Here is an 18,359-nt window from a genome sequence, read left to right as displayed (position 1 = left end):
AAAAAGAAACAATAGAACTCTAGAACTGATTATACAGTATCTGAAATGAAAAACTGTCTGGATGAGATTAACAGTATATTAGAGAAGGCAGAAATTAAGTTTAGTGAATTTGAGGAGAGATCCATAGAAGTTAACTAATCTGAAGTAAAGAGTAAAAAATGACAAAAAGGAGCAAAGCTCTAGTGACCTGTGGGACAACATTAGGTAGTTTAACATACATGTAAATGGAGTTCCAGAAGGAGAGAAAGAATGGGACAGAAAGATTATTTGAAAACATAATGGCTAGGGGCACCTGGGTGGCTCAGTCGGTTAAGCACCCAACTTCAGCTCAGGTCATGATCTCATGGTTCCTCAGCTTGAGCCCTGTGTCGGCCTCTGTGCTAATAGCTCAGAGCATGGAGACTGCTTCAGATTCTGTGTCTCCCTCTCTCTCTGCCCCTCCCCTACTCACGCTCTGTCTCTCTCTCTCAAAAATAAACATTAAAAAATTGTTTTTAAGTAATAAAAAAATAGAAAAAATTTTAAAAAAGAAAAAAATAATGGCCCCAAATAACCCAGATTCATTACAAAAAAATTTAAACCTTACTGATTCAAGACATTCAGTGAGCTCCAAACAAGAAATATCTAACAGAAAACCACCCCTATGAACATCATAGTCAAACTGCTAAAATCTAGACAGAGAAATATCTCAAAAGTAGCCATTGAAAAATAATACATTACACTGAGGGGAATTACAACTAACTGCTCATCAGAAACAGTAAAGATCACAAAACAAGAACCCCAAGCATCTTTAAAGTGCTGGAAGAAAAACACTGTCAACGCAGATTTTTATACTCCATAAAAATATCTTCCAAAGAACATAGATAAAATAAATTTCAAGTAAATAAAAACCAAGAGAATCCATCACCAGCAGAACTGCATTCCAAGACATAGTGAAGGAACTTTTTCTAGCTAAAGGGAAGTGACATCAAACTAGAAACTCAGATCTCCAGGAAGAAATGAAGACCCCTGGAAATGAAAACAAATAAGGAAATATAAATGACTCCCTTTTTTGTTTCCTTTCTTAATTTCTTTAAAGACTGATTACTTAGTATGAAAATTACTACATTGTACTTTGGGGTTTATAATGATATAGATGTAAAATAAATGACAACAAAACACAAAGGATAAGAAGAGTGGGTAAATTGAATCATGATGTCATATGGGTCTTATATTTTACATAAATGGCTACCATATTAATTCTAGTAAACTAGAATGAGTTAAGGATTCATATTATAATCTCTAGAGCAACCACTAAAATCAATCAATCAATCAGAGAAACTATACGGAATATTAAAAAATATGTGATTAACCCAAAAGAAGGCAGTAAAGGAGGAATAAGGAACAAAGAACATATGGGATAAATGGAAAAGAAATGACAATGTGGGCTGTGACCCAATCATACCAGTAATTACAGAAATATAAATGGACTTAACATTCCAGTTAAATATCAGAAATTATCAGACTGGATAAACAAGTAAGATCTAATATGTATTGTCTATAAGAGATGAATTTTAAATATAGATAGGCAAAGGAAAAGAAAAATATATACCAGGAAAACAATAAGCATAAAAAAGCTGGTGTGGCTCTGTTACTATCAGACAAACTAGACTTCAAGAAAAGGAGTGTTACTGGAGATAAGAAGAGATATTTGACAATGATAAAAAGTATCAGTTCATTAAAAAGATACAACAATCCTTAAACATGTAGGCAGAACACAGAGTTACAAAATAAATGAAACAAACACTGACTAAATACTTCCTAAACACTAAACAGAGAAATAGACAAATCCAAAATCATAGCTGGATATTTTAACACACCTCTCTCAGTAATGAATGGAACAACTATATTAAAACCCAGTAAGGATAGGGGTGCCTGGGTGGCTCAGTCAGTTAAGCATTCGACTTTAGCTCAGGTCATGATCTCACAGTCTATGAGTTCAAGCCCCGCATCAGGTCTGTGCTGACAGCTCAGAGCCTGGAGCCTTCTTCAGATTATGTCTCCCTCTCTCTCTACCTTTTCCCTGGTCATACTCTGTCTCTCTCTCTCAAAAAATAAACATTAAAAAAAAAATAAAACCCAGTAAGGACAGAGAAAACTTGATCACCATCCTCAACCACCTTAACCTAATTGGCATTTATTGAACACTACAACCAAAAATACAAAATACACAATCTTTTAAACTGCAGCTCAGAATGGAGTGGCATGATATATTGAAAGCACTGAAAGAAAAAAATCTGCAGCTAAGAAAATTCTATACAGCAAGGCTGTCATTCAGACTAGAAGGAGGGATAAAGAGTTTCTTAGACAAAGAAAAACTAAAGGAGTTCATGACCACTAAATCAACCCTAAAAAATGTTAAAGGGGACTCTTTGGATGGAAAGGAAAGACCATAAATGAGAGTGTAAAAATAAGCACATCTGTAAAAATCAGTAAAGGAATTCAAAAATTAAAGGATGTAAAAAGGGAGAGGAGTAAAGAATGGGTTCAAACTGAACCATCAACTTAATAGAGACTGTTATATGCATAAAATGTTATATACAAACCTAATGGTAACCCCAAATCAAAAACCAGTAGTAGATATGCAAAGAATAAATAGAAAGGAAGCAAGTACATCACTAAAGAAAATGAGCAAACCATGAAAGAGAGCCAGATAAAAGAATCAGAGCAAAAACTGCAAAAACAACCCCAAAAAAGCAACAAAATGGCAATAAATATGAATCTAACAATAACTGCTTTATTTTATTTTAATTTTTTAATGTTTATGAGAGAGAGAGAGAGAGAGAGGAGAGAGAGACAGTACTAGTGGGGGAGGGACAAAGAGAGCAGGACACACAGAATCTGAAGCAGGCTCTAGGCTCTGAGCTGTCAGCACAGAGCCCCCTGATGTGGGGCTCAAACTCACAAGCTGTGAGGTCATGACCTGAGCTGAAGTGGGTCGCTTAACCAACTGAACCACCCAGGTGTCCTTATCAATAACTACTTTACATGGGAATGGACTAAATGCTCCAATCAAAAGACACAGAGTGACAGAGTGGATAAAAAAAAAGACCCATCTATATACTACCTACAGGAGACTCCTTTCAGACCTAGACACCAGCAGATTGAAAGTGAGAGGATGGAGAAACATTTATCACGTAAATACATGTCATAAGAAACCTGAATTAGCAATACGTATGTAAGACAAAATAGATTTTAAAACAAAGACTGTAACAAGAGACAAAGAAGGACCTATATAAACATAAAGGGAACAATCCAACAGGGAGATATAACAACTGTAAATATGTATGCACCCAACATGGAAGCATCCAATACATAAAACAGTTAATAGTAAACATAAAGGAACTAATCAATAGTAATACAATAACAGTAGGGGATTCTAATACCCCACCTATATCAACTGACAAATCATCCAAAGAAAATCAATAAGGAAAGAGTGACTTTCAATAACACACTGGATCAGATGGATTTAACAGATATATTCAAAGCATTCCACCCTAAAATATCAGCATACACATTCTTTTCAAGTGCACATGGCACATTCTCCAGAATAGATCACATATTAGATCACAAAACAAGTCTCAACAAATTAAAAAAGAGAAAGACATACCTATACATCTTTTCTGACCACAATGTTATGAAACTATAAATCAACCATAAGAAAAAATATGGAAAAAGCAAAATATATGGAAACTAAATAACATGCTACTGAAAAATGAATAGGTCAACCAAGAAATCAAAGAAGAAATAAAAACTTACAAGGAAACAAATGGAATTGAAAACATACAGGTGCAAAAATATTGAGGATGTAGCAAAAGAAGTTTTAAGACAGAAGTTTATAGCAATACAGACCTACCTCAAGAAAGAAGAAAAATCTCAAATAAACGACCTAAATTTACATCTCATAGAGCTAGAAAAAGAACAACAAACAAAATGCAAAATGAGCAGAAGGAAGGAAACAAAGATTAGAGCAGATATAAATGATATAGGAACTAAAAAAACCAATAGAACACATCAATGAAACCAGGAACTGATTCTTTATAAGATCAATAAAGTTGACAAACCTCTTGCCAGACTCAAAAAAAAAAAAAAAAAAAAAAAAAGGAGAGAGAGAGAGAGAGAGAGAGAGGACACAAATGAATGAAAGAGCACAGATAACAGTGACACCACAGAAATACAAAGAATTGTAAGAGAATGTTATGTTATGATAAATTATAGGTCAACAAATTGGACAGTCTAAAAGAAATGGATAAATTACTAGAAATATATAACTTACCAAAGTTCTCCAAGGTGGGAAGAAATAGAAAATTTGAACAGACTGATTACCAGCAATGAAATTGAATAAGTAATCAAAAAACTCCCAACCAATTACAGTCCAGAACCAGGTGGCTACACAGGCATATTCTACCAAACATTTAAAGGGTTAATACTTATTCTTCTCAAACTATTTCAAAAAAAAAGGGGGGGGGTAAGGAAAACTTCCAAATTCATTCTATGAGGCCAGCATGACTTTGATACCAAAACCAGATAAAGGCATCACAAAAAACAAAAAAAACAAAAAAACAAAACAGAGAGAGAGAGAGAGAGAGATGGGACGGAGGGGAGAACTACATGCCAATATCTCTGATGCACATAGATGCAAAAATCCTCAACAAAATATTACCAAACTGAATCCAACAGTATATTTTTAAAAAATACCACGATCAAGTAGGATTTATTCCTGGGATACAAGGGTAGTTCAATATCTGCAAATCAATCAACATGATACATCATATCAACAAGAGAAAGGAAAAGAAGAATCTGATCATTTCAATAGATGCAGAAAAAGAATTACAAAGTACGACATCCATTCATGATAAAAAGTCTCAACAAACTAGGTTTAGAGGGAACATAACATAATAACAGCCTTATATGAGAATCCCACAGTGAACATCATACTCAATGGGGAAAAACTGAGACCTTTTCTCTATGATCAAGAATAAGACAAGGATGTCCACCCTCACCACTTTTACTCAACATAGTATTGGAAGTCTTAGCCACAGCAATCAGACAACAAAAAGAATGAAAAGGTATCAACTGATAATGAAGAAATAAAACCTGCACTATTTACAGATGACATGATAGTATACATAGACAACTCTAAAGACCCCTCCAAAAAACTACCAGAACTGGTAATTTAGTAAAGTTGCAGAATACAAAATTAACATACAGAAATCGGTTGTGTTTCTATACACTAATAATGAAGCAGCAGAGAGATAAATAAAGAAATAAATCCCATTTATGATCGCAACAAAAATAATAAGATGCCTAAGAATAAAGTTAACCAAAGACATGAAAGACTTATATTTTAAAACATTCATGAAAGAAATTGAAGACGACACAAACAAATGGAAAGACATCCCATGCTCACGGATTGACAGAACAAATATTGTTAAAATGTCTATACTATCCAAAGCAATCTACAGATTTAATGTAATCCCTATCAAAATACCAACTGCGTTTTTCACAGAACTAAAACAAACAATCCTAAAATTTGTATGGAACCACAAAAGACCCCAAATAGCCAAAGCAATCTTGTAAAAAACAAAACAAAACAAAACAAAACTGGAGGCATCACAATGCCAGACTTCAAGTTATATTACAAAGGAATAGTAATCAAAACAGTATGGTACTGGCACAAAAATAGATACATGGATCAATGGAACAGAATAGAAAATCCAGAAATGAAAGCACAATTATATGGTCAATTAATCTTCAACAGATCAGGAAAGAATATCCAATAGGAAAAAGATAGTAGTCTCTTCATCAAATGGTGTTGGGAAAACAGGAAAGGACCATGAAAAAGAAAGAAACTGGACCATCTTCTTACACTATACACAAGAATAAATTCAAAATGGATTGAAGACCTAAATGTGAGGCATGAAACCATAAAAGTCCTAGAAAATAGCACAGACAGTAATTTCTCTGACATTGGCCATAGCAATATTTTTCAAGATATGCTTCCTGAGGCAAGGGAAACAAAAGTAAAAATACATTATTGAGACTACATCAAAAGAAAGAGCTTCTGCACAAAGAAGGAAACAACCAACAAAACCAAATAATAACTTTCTGAATGGGAGAAGATATTTGCAAATGACAGATCTGATAAAGGGTTAGTATCCAAAATATATAAAGAACTTATAAAACTCGACACCCCAAAACCAAATAATCCAATTAGAAAATGGGCAGAAGACATGAACAGACATGTCACCAAAGGGACATACAAATGGCCAGCAGATACACGAAAAGATGCACAACATCACTCATAATCAGGGAAATGCAAACCAAAACTACTAATATTACCTCACATCTCTCAGAATGGCTAAAATTAAAAACACAAGAAACAAGCGTTGGCAAGGATGTGGAGAGAAAGGAACCCTCTTGCACTGTTGCTGGGAATGCAAACTGGTGCAGCTACTCTGGGAAACTATATGGTGCCTCCTCAGAAAGTTAAAAATAGAACTACTCTACAATCTAGTAATCACACTACAAGGTATTTAGACCCAAAATACAGAAATACTAATTCAAAGGGATACATGCATCCCAATGTTTATTACAACATTATTTACAACAGCCAGCAGCCCAAGTGTCCATCAATAGATGAATGGATAAAGAAGATGTGGTGTGTGTATGTGTTTGCACATATGTAATATGTGTAATGGAATATTATTCAGTTATGAAAAGAATGAAATCTTGCCATTTGCAACAACATGGATAAAGCTACAGTATAATGCTAAGCAAAATAAGTCAGTCAGAGAAAGACAAATACCATATGATCTCACTCATATGTGGAATTTAAGAATCAAAACAAATGAGCAACAAAAAAAAAGAGAAACAAAGCAATAATCAGAATATTAATTATAGAGAACAAACTGATGGTTACCAGTGGGAGGTGGGTGGGGGGAATGGGTGAAATAGGTGATGGGGATTGAAGAGTACACTTTTCATGATGAGCAGGGAGTTGAATCAGTATATGGTACACCTAAAACTAACATAACGCTGTTAACCATACTGGAATTAAAAGTAGAAGATTGATAAACAGACAAACAAACAAAATACACAAATCTTTTAAAGTACATGTAAAATATTCATCAAGATAGATCACTTGTTTGGCCTTAAAATACCTATATACATTTTAAAATATTGAACTCTTCCATTGTGAGCTCTCTGACCACAATGCAACTAAACTAGAAACCAACAGCAATAACTAGACATTAAACAAAACAACATACTTCTTTTTTTAAATGTTTACTTTTTTTTTTAATTTTTGAGAGAGAGAGAGAAAGAGAGGAGGAGGGGCAGAGAAAGAGGGACAGAGAGAATCCCAAGCAGGCTCCATCTGTCAGTGCAGAGCCCAACGCGGGACTTGATCTCACGAACCGAGATCATGACCTGAGCTGAAATCAAGAGTTGGATGTGTAACTGACTGAGCCACCCAGGCACCCCCAAAACAAAATACTTCTAAATGACCCATGAGTCAAAGAAGAAAGCACACATTTCAATTTGAATGATAATGAATATGCAACATATCAAATTTTGTGAGATGCAGTTATATCAGTCCTTAGAGAAAAATCTATTAACTCTAAATGCTTCTATTAGAATAGAGCTAAAAACAAATATTAAATAGTCCATGGCGGGGGGGGAACCAAAAGTTACTTCTTTGAAAATATTAATGGAAATGAATTCTTGATTTCTTTCCAGACATAAACAAAAGAAACCAAACAAAAATCTGACATCACGTTCCTTCTCATTCCAATAGGTGGTAGCTCCCACGATACCAGCGTTCAACTGGTTAAGACAAAGATTATCTTTGACTCTTCTCTCTCATGCCGCATATGTAATCCATTGGCAAATCATGTTGACTGTACTGCAAAATATACCTACATTTTGACCACCTCACATTATCTCCACTGTTACACTCTACTCCCTGCCATCATCACCAATGACATGGACTTGGGTAGACCAGTGAAGCAGTCCTCAAACTGGTGTCCCTATTTCCACCTTTTCCCTCCTGCAATCTATTCTCCACATGACAGCCAGAACTATCCTCCTACAAATAAATTGGATGATATGACTTACCTAGCTAGAACTTTCCAATAAATATCCAACACAGAATAAAATCCAACCAAAATCCTTACCTACAAAGTCCTACGTAATCTAGCTCTGGCTTTCTCTCTGATCTATCTTCCAGGATTTATTTTATTCAGCTTATCCTCAAAGACTGCAAAACAGCCTCCTGCCTCAAGGCCTTTGGACTTCCTGGGTTATTTTTGTTGTTTTTCAAGCCTTTCCTCACCAGGATTACAAAAATGGTAATTTAAAATTCTAACATGCTTTCCTCATTGCCTAGCTTTTTCTATGAAGAGAAACTATCCTTCTTTCATCAACTATTTAGTTATCCTGATGTTAAATTCTATAAAAAAAAAAGATAAAAAAGCAAGATGCTTTTTAAAGAAAACTTTTATTCTTTCCCCTTATTTTTCTTTTATTTGTCTTTTTTCAAAATAATGATATTGTGGTATAATAAAAATATATATTTGGTCTTTGTTCCTGGCTTCTGGCACACAGTTCCTAAAAACCTTGGAATTTCCTGAGTCATACAAGTGTCTTTTGTTATTCATAACAATCCCCTTTAACCACATCTGAGTTTATGCTAATGAGGTGACTCAGGGTGGTGCCCATAGATAGCTTCAGGATGGGGACTAGTCACCAGAAAGACAAAAAAGTGGCTAGAGGGTGGGAATTTAAGAGAGAGGAGGGGGTGCCAGAGTCTGAGTTACATAAACTTTTGAACAAAGAGATTCCAAGAGATTCCCAGTTGATGAACACAGTGATATGCCAGGAAGGTGGCATACCCAGACAGGGCATGGAAGTTCTGAGTCCCCCACCTTCCATACCTTGCCCTATATGCATCTCTTCCATTTAGCTATTCCTGAGTTGAATTCTTTATAATAAACTGGGAAACCTGTTTTCCTGAAATTGTGAGCTGTTCTAACCCAGTATCAAACCTGGGGGAGTGCAGGATTGTGGGAGCCACTGAATTGGTAGTTAGCCAAACAGTAGCATGAATAGCCTGGACAAGCCCTCTGTGGCTGGCATCTCAAGTATAGATAGTCCTGTGGGACTGAGCCCTTAAACCTGTGGAGTCTGACACTAACTCAGAGTTGAATATCCAGTTTGTATGAGAGGATGTGACAATTTCAGAGATGTCATTCCTTAGCATCATCTAAAGGTGACTGGTGAGGGTTTGTGTGTCTGCTTGCATTTAGCATCATTATCACTCAAGGATTTAGAGATACTTGATGTGATTCAAACCACTGCAGTTATTATCCTTAATGATGTTCAAATCACATCATTCTTTGGCTGGTAGAAGTCTTACAAATTGGCTCCAGAATCCTTTTGACATGACCCTAATAGTCTTTGATACCCAGAAGGAAGCATTTTTAATATATTTAAGTCATATTTTAACTGAAATAACAAGCACGGAATCAAAGGAAAGGACCGTACTATTTTGTCTGGTCCTTTTAAGGTCCCTATGTTGACCAGAATAACAGAAGCACCTCAGTCTTTAGCATCTTAACATACTCTATATTTTCAAAATGCAGGACTGAAAATTTTTCATAGCAATTTGGTTTAACAAAAATTCTCAGAATGGGTCTGCGTCTATATTCAATACATTTATTTATTCACATATAAATAAAATAGGACTTCTTGTTTAGAAGACATGGGGACAGAGGGTCGAAACCAGGAATAGAGATAACACTACGATTATTCTTTGTGATTCAATATTAAGTATTATTAATAACATTTAACTTAATACTACTAATAGGACACTGTTGTAGCTTATTAAGGTTAGATGTTTCATTTACTCGATTAAACTTGAGTTTTTTGGGGTTTTTTTTACTGGCAAAGATTTTTTTTTTAATTTAATTTAATTTTAAAACATTTTTAACTGAGTATAGTTGACACACAATGTTACATTAGCTTTGGATGTACAGCACAGTGATTCAACATCTTTATACATCATGCTATGTTTACCACAAGTGTAACTACCACCTATTGCTATACAATATTATAATATCATTGACTATATTCCCTATGCTGTGTCTTTTATTCCTGTGACTTATTCATTCCATAACTGGAAGCCTGTATCTCCCAATCCCCTTCACCCATTTTACCCATCTCTCTCCCCTTCCCTTTGGCAACCATTAGTTTTTCTCTGTATTTATTTGTCTGATTCTTTTTGTTTGTTTATTCATTGCTTTGTTTTGTTTTGTTTTTAGATTCCACATATGAGTAAAATCATATGGTATTTGTCTTTCTCAATAACTGGACTAAATTTGAAGGAACTATTGACCTTGATTAAAGTAATATAAACTGCGAACGTTTATGGGAAGATTTTAAGTTTCCTTTAAGAAGTGTTTCTGGGAAAGGAAATATCTTGACCACAGAAAGACTGCCTGGACTAGAATTATAAGTATATGGTAGGCTGAACATATAGACTCTGTATTCATTAGTTATGTTTAAAGATCTATTGTATAATTAATCATGTGTTTAATTAATAGTAATAAAACTATTCATCGCCCTGCAAATAAAGTTCATTAAATAGATAAATATGGTAAACTGTAAACTCAGATGGCATTTGCTGACAAGAAAAAAAAAAAAAGCCATTCTCTCCAGTAAATAGGAAATGGAATTTACATTCTTATAATTTTTTTAGAATGACATCATTTCTGATGTTAGTCCCCTGATTCCAGCTAATGATTTTAGTTAATGAGCTCAATTGTCTTTATTTTAAATAATACTAGTCTCACTAATGCTGAAAAGAAGTTGCTATATAACCACTAAAATTTTGTATGGCACTTATGCTATTATTTAACAATTTAAGAACATAGATCTCAGGGACCAGAGGTCAATGTCACTCTTTGTGCAGTTTATCTTTATATGTTATTATCAGTATCCACAGAATAAGCTAGACCATTGGAATAGACATGTTTCATTACTATTGTTAAATGAATTCATAAAGTCTTTAAATTCCATTAGGTTACCCCACTCTACCCTTCCTCCTTCAGGTAGTGTTTTATAACTCCTGTTTTGAAGGACAACCCGGTATTAGGAAGAGAGTAAGACAGATTCAGTTCTGAATGCAACTCTGCTAGTTATAAATTGTGTTACTTTGGTGAAGTACTTAGCTCTCTAAGTGTGTTTTCTTCTGGGCAAAGGAAAAGGTAATAAAACCTACTCTGAATGGTACTATTAATTGAAATGAAACTGAATGACATGCCACACACATAATAATTGTCAGATATGAGAAGCTCTTTCCCTTATGATACCAGTGCCTTGGTACTAATGTTAACTCAGATTTTTGATTCAGTTTAACATTTATTGAGTGCCCAACACATGCTGGGCACTGGGATAGACACAAATGCAAAGATGTATAAGTTCTGGCCCCTGCCCTCAAACAACTAAGAGCCTATCACGAAGAGACCAGCACATGCGTGAGAACTCATATCATCTGAACAGAGATAAGAACTACCAAGATCAGTTTACATTTCTTTTCCTTTATGATAAATACTAATTTTATTGTAAAAGCATAACAGAAAATAAATTGGATTCACTTTTGCATAAATCTAGAATATTTTAGCTAAATATACTTTATTCTTATAATTTTTTTAATGTTTTTTTATTTTTGAGAGAGAGACAGAGTACAAGACGGGGATGGGGCAGAGAGAGAGGGAGACACAGAATCTGAAGCAGGCTCCAGGCTCTGAGCTGTCAGCACAGAGCCCGACACGGGGCTCAAACTCACGAACTGCAAGACCATGACCTGAACTGAAGTCGACGCTCAACTGACTGAGCCACCTGGGCACCCCAGCTTTATTTTTATAAATGTTAACCTAGCCTTATAAATAGAATATATTTACATACTGTCTTAAGGTATTTTCTTATTCTTTTTTTTTTTACTTGAGAGAGAGAGAGAGAGAGAGAAAGAGAGAGAGAGAGAGAGAGAGAGAATGCGACTACATGAGTTGGAGAGGGGTGGAGAGAGAAAGAGGGAGAGACAATCTTAAGCAGGCTCCATGCTAAGTGACCTTGAAATCATGACCTGTACTGAAATCAAGAGTCAGATGCTTAACAGACTGAGCCACCCAGGTGCCCCTCTTTTTGTTTAATTTACCAAATAAGAAGTCTGGTATTTTCAGTAAGTCACATTTCTAATTTGCTTAGTTGCCTTATAAGTAGCTCCTTCAAGAAAAGAAAAATAATATTTCTTAAATGTCAGCCCCTTACAAGTATTCTACCAGATGCTTTGTGTGCTTCAAAACAGGTAACTTATATAAGGAAGCTCTAGGTTCTAACGATTTTTTATGAAGCACATCAATCCAAATATGCTTGTATAGAGATTCCATTGTGTGTTGAATTTCCTATTTCAGTTAAACCTTTCTGAACTTGCGATTGCCTTAACTTGTCCTTGCCATAATTCAGGTAACTTCCTTTTGAATGTACAGATTATTTCTTGTGCAAGGAACAAGATGACTTTATACAGCTTGTTATCTACAAGGAAACTCCCCTAAGACTATCAGCAGAAGCTTTGCAGGCCAAAAGGAAGAGGCACAATATATCCAAACTGCTGCAAGGCAAAAAACCAACCAAGAATACTCTACTGGTAAGATTATCATTCAGAACTGAAGGAGAGATAGAGTTTTCCAGACAAGCAAAAGCTAAAGGAGTTCATCACTACCAAAGTGGCCTCACAAGAAATGTTAAAAGTACTTCTTTAAGTTGAAAAGAAAGAGCATTAATTAATAGCACAAAAACATATGAAAGTAAAAATCTCATTGGTAAAGGTAAGTAAGTTTACAGCAAGGTAGAGGATTATTATAAAACTGCTATGAAGGTTCAAAGACAAAAGTAGTAAAAATAACCGTAATACTTAGTTAAGGGACACACAGTATAAAGAAATGTAAAATGTGACTTCAAAAAAATAAATAAAATGTGGGAGGGAGTAAAAATGTAGACTTTCAGAATTTGACCAAATTTAAGTCGCTAATCAACTTAAAATAAGCCATTATATATATATATATATATGTATATATATATATATGTATATGTATGTATGTTATATATATATGTATGTGTATGTTGTATACAACATATACATATACATATGTTGTATACAACATATGTAGCAAATATATATATGTATATATGTTATATATACAACATACATATACATAACAAATATATATATATGTGTATATGTATATATATATTTGTATATATATATTTGTTATATTTGAGCCTCATGTTAACCAAAAAGCAAAATCCTATACTAGACATACAAAAACCAATAAGAAAGAAATATAGGCACAATACTAAATAAAGTCATAAAAACACAGAATAGAGCAAGAGAAGAAGAAACAGAGAGAAACTACAAAACAGTCAAAAAACAATAGGCAACAAGTACATACCTATCAATAATTACTTTAAATGTAAGTGGATTAAATACTCCAATTAAAAGACATATAGTAGCTGAATGGATATATAAACAAGAACCATCTATATGCTTGCTGCCTATAAGAGACTCACTTCAGATATAAAAACACACAAAGAATGAAGGTGAAGGGACGGAAAAAAAAATTTCCATGCAGATGGAAACCAAAAGAAAGCTGGAGGAGCTATGCTTACATCAGACAAAATGGACTAAAACAAAGACTATAGTAAAAGACAAAGATATTACATAATGATAAAGGGGTCAATCCAATAGGAGGATATAACATTTGTAAATTTTTATGCATCCAACTTAGGAGCACCCAAAGATATAAAACAAATTCTAATAGATTTAAAGGAAGAAGTTCACATTAATACAATAGACTTTAACACCCCATTTACATCAATGGATAAATTATCCAGATAAAAAACCAATATGGAATCACTGGCCTTTAATGACACATTAGATCAGATGGACTAAATAGATATACACAAAACATTCTATCCGAAAGCAGCAGAATATATATCCTTCTCAGTGCACATGGAACATTCTCGAGGATAAATCATACATTAGGTCACTAATCAAGTCTCAATAAGTTTCAGACTGAAATCATGTGAAACATCTTTTCTGACCACAAAGATATGAAACTAAAAATCAATTAGAAGAAGAAAATGGAAAAGTCACAAATATATGAAGATTAAACAACATGCTACTGAATAACCAATGTGTCAATGAAGAAACCAAAGGAGAAATTTAAAAATGCCATTAAAGTACAAATACAACTTACCAAAATCTATGGGATGCAGCAAAATCAGTTCTAAGAGGAATGTGCATAGTGATACAGGCCTACTTCAAGAAACAAGAAAAATCTCAAACTATCTAACTTTACATTTCAAGGAACTAGAAAAAAAAAAGATCAACGAACTAAGAGCTGGCTCTTTGAAAACATAAATAAAATTGGCAAACCTTTAGCTAGACTAACTCAGGAAAAAAGAGGGCTCAAATAAAATTTTTTAAAAAGGAGATTTACAACTGATACCACAGAAATACAAAGGATGATAAGAGACTACTATGAACAATTATATACAAGCAAATTGGCCAACCAAAAAGAAACGGATAAATTCCTAGAAAAATACAATCTTCCAAGGCTGAATAATGAAGAAATAAACTTTTGAATATGTTGATTACCAGTAATATTAAAGCAGTAATCAAAACCCTCCCAACAAACAAGAGTCTAAGACAAGACAGATTCATTGGTGAATATTACCAAATATGTAAAGAAGAGTTAATACCAATGCTTATCAAATTCTTCCAAAACGAAGAGGAGACAATGCTTCCTAACGCATTTTACAAGGATAATACAAAAAAAGAAAACTACAGAAAAATATCTCTGATGAACATAGATGCAAAATCCTCAACAAAATACTAGCAAACTAAATTCAACAATAAATTAAAGGGATCATCAAGTGGGATTTATTCCATGGATGCAAGGATGATTCAACATCTGCCAATCAATCAATGTGATATACCACATTAACAAAATGAAGGCTAAAAATCAAAGATCATCTCAGTAGATACAGGAAAAACATTTGACAAATTTCAACATACATTTATGATAATAACTTTCAACAAAGTGGGTATAGAGGTAATGTACCTCAACATAATAAAGCCATATATAACAAACCTAAGCTAACATCATATTAAAGGGTGAAAGGCTGAAAGTCTTTCCTCTAAGATCAGGAACAAGACAAGGATGCCCACTACTACTACGTTTAGCTCAACATAGTATTAGAAGTTCTAGCCATGGCAATTAAGCAAGAAATAGAAATAAAATGCATCCAAACAGAAAGGGAATGGGGAGCCAGGTTGGCTCAGTGGGTTGAGTGTCCAACTCTTGATTTTGGCTCAGGTCATGATCTCACAGTTTGTGGATTTGAGCCCTGCATTGGGCTCTGCACTGACAGTGTAGAGCCTGCGTAGGATTCTCTCTCTCCCTCTCTGGCTGCCCCTTCCCTACTCATGCTCTATCTCTCTCTCTCTCTCTCTCTCTCTCTCTCTCAAAATAAATAAATAAATAAATAAACATGAAAAAAAAGAAGAAAGGTAAGAAGTAAAACTATCGCTATTTGAAGATAATATATTATATATAGAAAACCTGAAAGACTCAACTGGAAAACTGTCAGAACTAATAAATTAGTAAAGATGCAGGGTAAAAATCAATATACCAAAATCTGTTGTATTTCTATACACTAACAAAGAACTATTAGAGAAATTTAAAAAGCAATCCCATGTATAATTACATCAAAAGGAATAAAATATCTAGGAATAAATTTAACCAAGGAGGTGAGAGAACTGTATGCTGAAAAGTGTAAGATATTAACAAAAAAAATTGAAGAACAAATAATGTAATATATTCTGTACAAATGGAGTGAAAGAATTAATATTATTAACATTAATATTAAAATGCCCATAGGGGCACCTGGGTGGCTCAGTCAGTTATGCACCTGACTCTTGATTTTAGCTCAGGTTATGATCTCACAGTTTGTGAGATCAAGCCCTGTGTTGGACTCTGTGCTGACAGTGGGGAGCTTGCTTGGGATTCTCTTTCTCTTACTCTCTCTACTTCTTGCCTGCTTTCCCTCCTTCTCTTTCAAAATAAGTAAGCACACATAAATAAATAAATAAATAAATAAATAAATAAATAGTCCATACCCAAAGCAATCTATAGACTCAATGCAATCCCTATCAAAATTCCAATGACACATTCACATAAATAGAATGAATAATCCTAAAATTTGTATGGGACCTCAAAAGACCATGAATAGCCAAAACAATCTTGATAAGAACAACCAAGCTGAAGGTATCATGCTCCCTGATTTCAAACTATATTAAAAAAGTATGATAATGAAAACAATATGGTATTGACATACAAAAAGTCACATAGATCAATGGAATGGAATAAATAGCCAAGAAATAAACCCATGCACATATGGTTAATTGACTTATAACAAAAGAGGCAAGAGTATACAATGGGTAAAAGATAGTCTCTTTAATAAATGGCCTTGGGAAAAGTGGACAGCCATATGCAAAAGAATGATATTAGACTACTCTCTAATACTATACACAAAAATAAACTCAAAATGAATTAAAGATTTTAATTTAAGACCTGAAACCATAAAACTCCTAGTAGAAAATATAGGCAATAAGTTCCTTGACATTATTCTTGGCAATTTTTTTTAGATCTGACTCCAAAAGTGAAGGCAACAAAAGCAAAAATAAACAAGTGGAAATACATCAAATTGAAAACCTTCAGCAAAGTAAATCATCATAAATATTAAAAGACAGCTTACTGAATTGGAGAAAACATTTACAATTTATATATCCTATAAGAGGTTAATATCCAAAATATATTTTAAAAACTCACAAGGATGTAGAGAAAGGGAAACCCTCTTGCCCTGTTGGTGGGAATGCAAACTGGTACAGCCACTCTGGAGAAGAGGTTCCTTAAAAAACTAAAATTAGAACTACCCTGTGACCCAGCATTTTCACTATTAGATACCTACCCAAAGGATACAAAAATACAGATTCAAAGGGGTACATGCACCCCAATGTTTGTAGCAGCATTATCAACAATAGCCAAACTATGGAGAGGGTCCAACTGTCCATCGACTGATGAATAAAGATATGGTATACATACATAATGGAATATTACTTAGCGATCAAATGAATGAAATCTTGCCATTTGCAACATGGAGTTAGAATGTATTATTTTAAGTGAGATAAGTCAATCAGAAAAAGACAAATGCCATAAGATTTCAGTCATATGTGGAATTTAAGAAACAAAACAGATGAACATATGGGAAGAGGGGAAAAGAGGAGAGAGGGAAACAAACCACAAGAGACTCTTAATGATAGAGAACAAACTGGGGATTGATGAAGGGAGATGGGTGGGAGATTGTTTAGATGGGTGATGGATATTAAGGAGGGCACTTGTGATAAGCACTGGGTGCTGTATATAGAGATGAATCCCTGAATTCTACTCCAGAAAACAATATTGCACTACATGTTAACTAAAATTTAAGTTAAAAAAAAAAAAAGAGGGGTAGAAAGTGGGAAAAAAACACCCATACAACTCAACAGTGAAACAAAACAGTCAATTAAAAAATGGACATAGGATCTAAATAGGCACTTTTTTTTCCCATAAAGATATACAGATGACCAACAGGCACATGAAAAAGTGTTTAACATCACTAGTCATCAGGGAAATACAAATCAAGACCACAATGACTTATCACTTCACACCTGTTGGAATGGCTATTATCAAAAAGACAAGAAATAACTAGTGTTCATGAAGATATGAAGATGGGAACTCACATGCACTGTTGGAAGGAAGGTAAACTGGTGCAGGCATTATGGAAAACAGTATGGAGTTTCATAAAGAAATTAAAAATAAATAAGTTATGGAGATGAAAAATACAGCTTAGGGAATATAGTAATAATATAAAGTAAAAGTAAAAATAGAACTACCATATGATCAGGGCACCTGGGTGGCTCAGTCGGTTGAGTCCAGCTCTTGGTTTCAGCTCAGGTCATGATCTCATGGTTTGTGAGTTCAAGCCCCAGATCAGGCTCTGTGTTAACAGCACAGAGCCTGTTTGGGATGGATTCTCTGTCTCCTCTTTCTTTGCCCCTCCCCTTCTCTCTCTTTCTAAATAAATTCCAAAAAAATTAAAAAAAAAAACTAAAAAAAAGAACTACCATATGATCCAACAGTTCTACCTCTGGGCAT

At 34.2% G+C, this 18,359-nt stretch overlaps 1 protein-coding gene across 2 annotated transcripts in view; it reads right to left on the bottom strand.

Moving 5' to 3' along the window:
* The window catches only part of COL24A1 (collagen type XXIV alpha 1 chain), a 409,345-nt gene that overhangs the window by 355,049 nt on the left and 35,937 nt on the right, over positions 1-18,359 (bottom strand). The gene's annotated exons all lie outside the window — the stretch shown is intronic.

Source organism: Panthera onca, chromosome C1, assembly GCF_046562875.1.
Source record: "Panthera onca isolate mPanOnc1 chromosome C1, mPanOnc1 haplotype 2, whole genome shotgun sequence".
Taxonomy (NCBI): domain Eukaryota; kingdom Metazoa; phylum Chordata; class Mammalia; order Carnivora; family Felidae; genus Panthera; species Panthera onca.
This window is presented reverse-complemented; position numbering and strand designations above follow the sequence as displayed.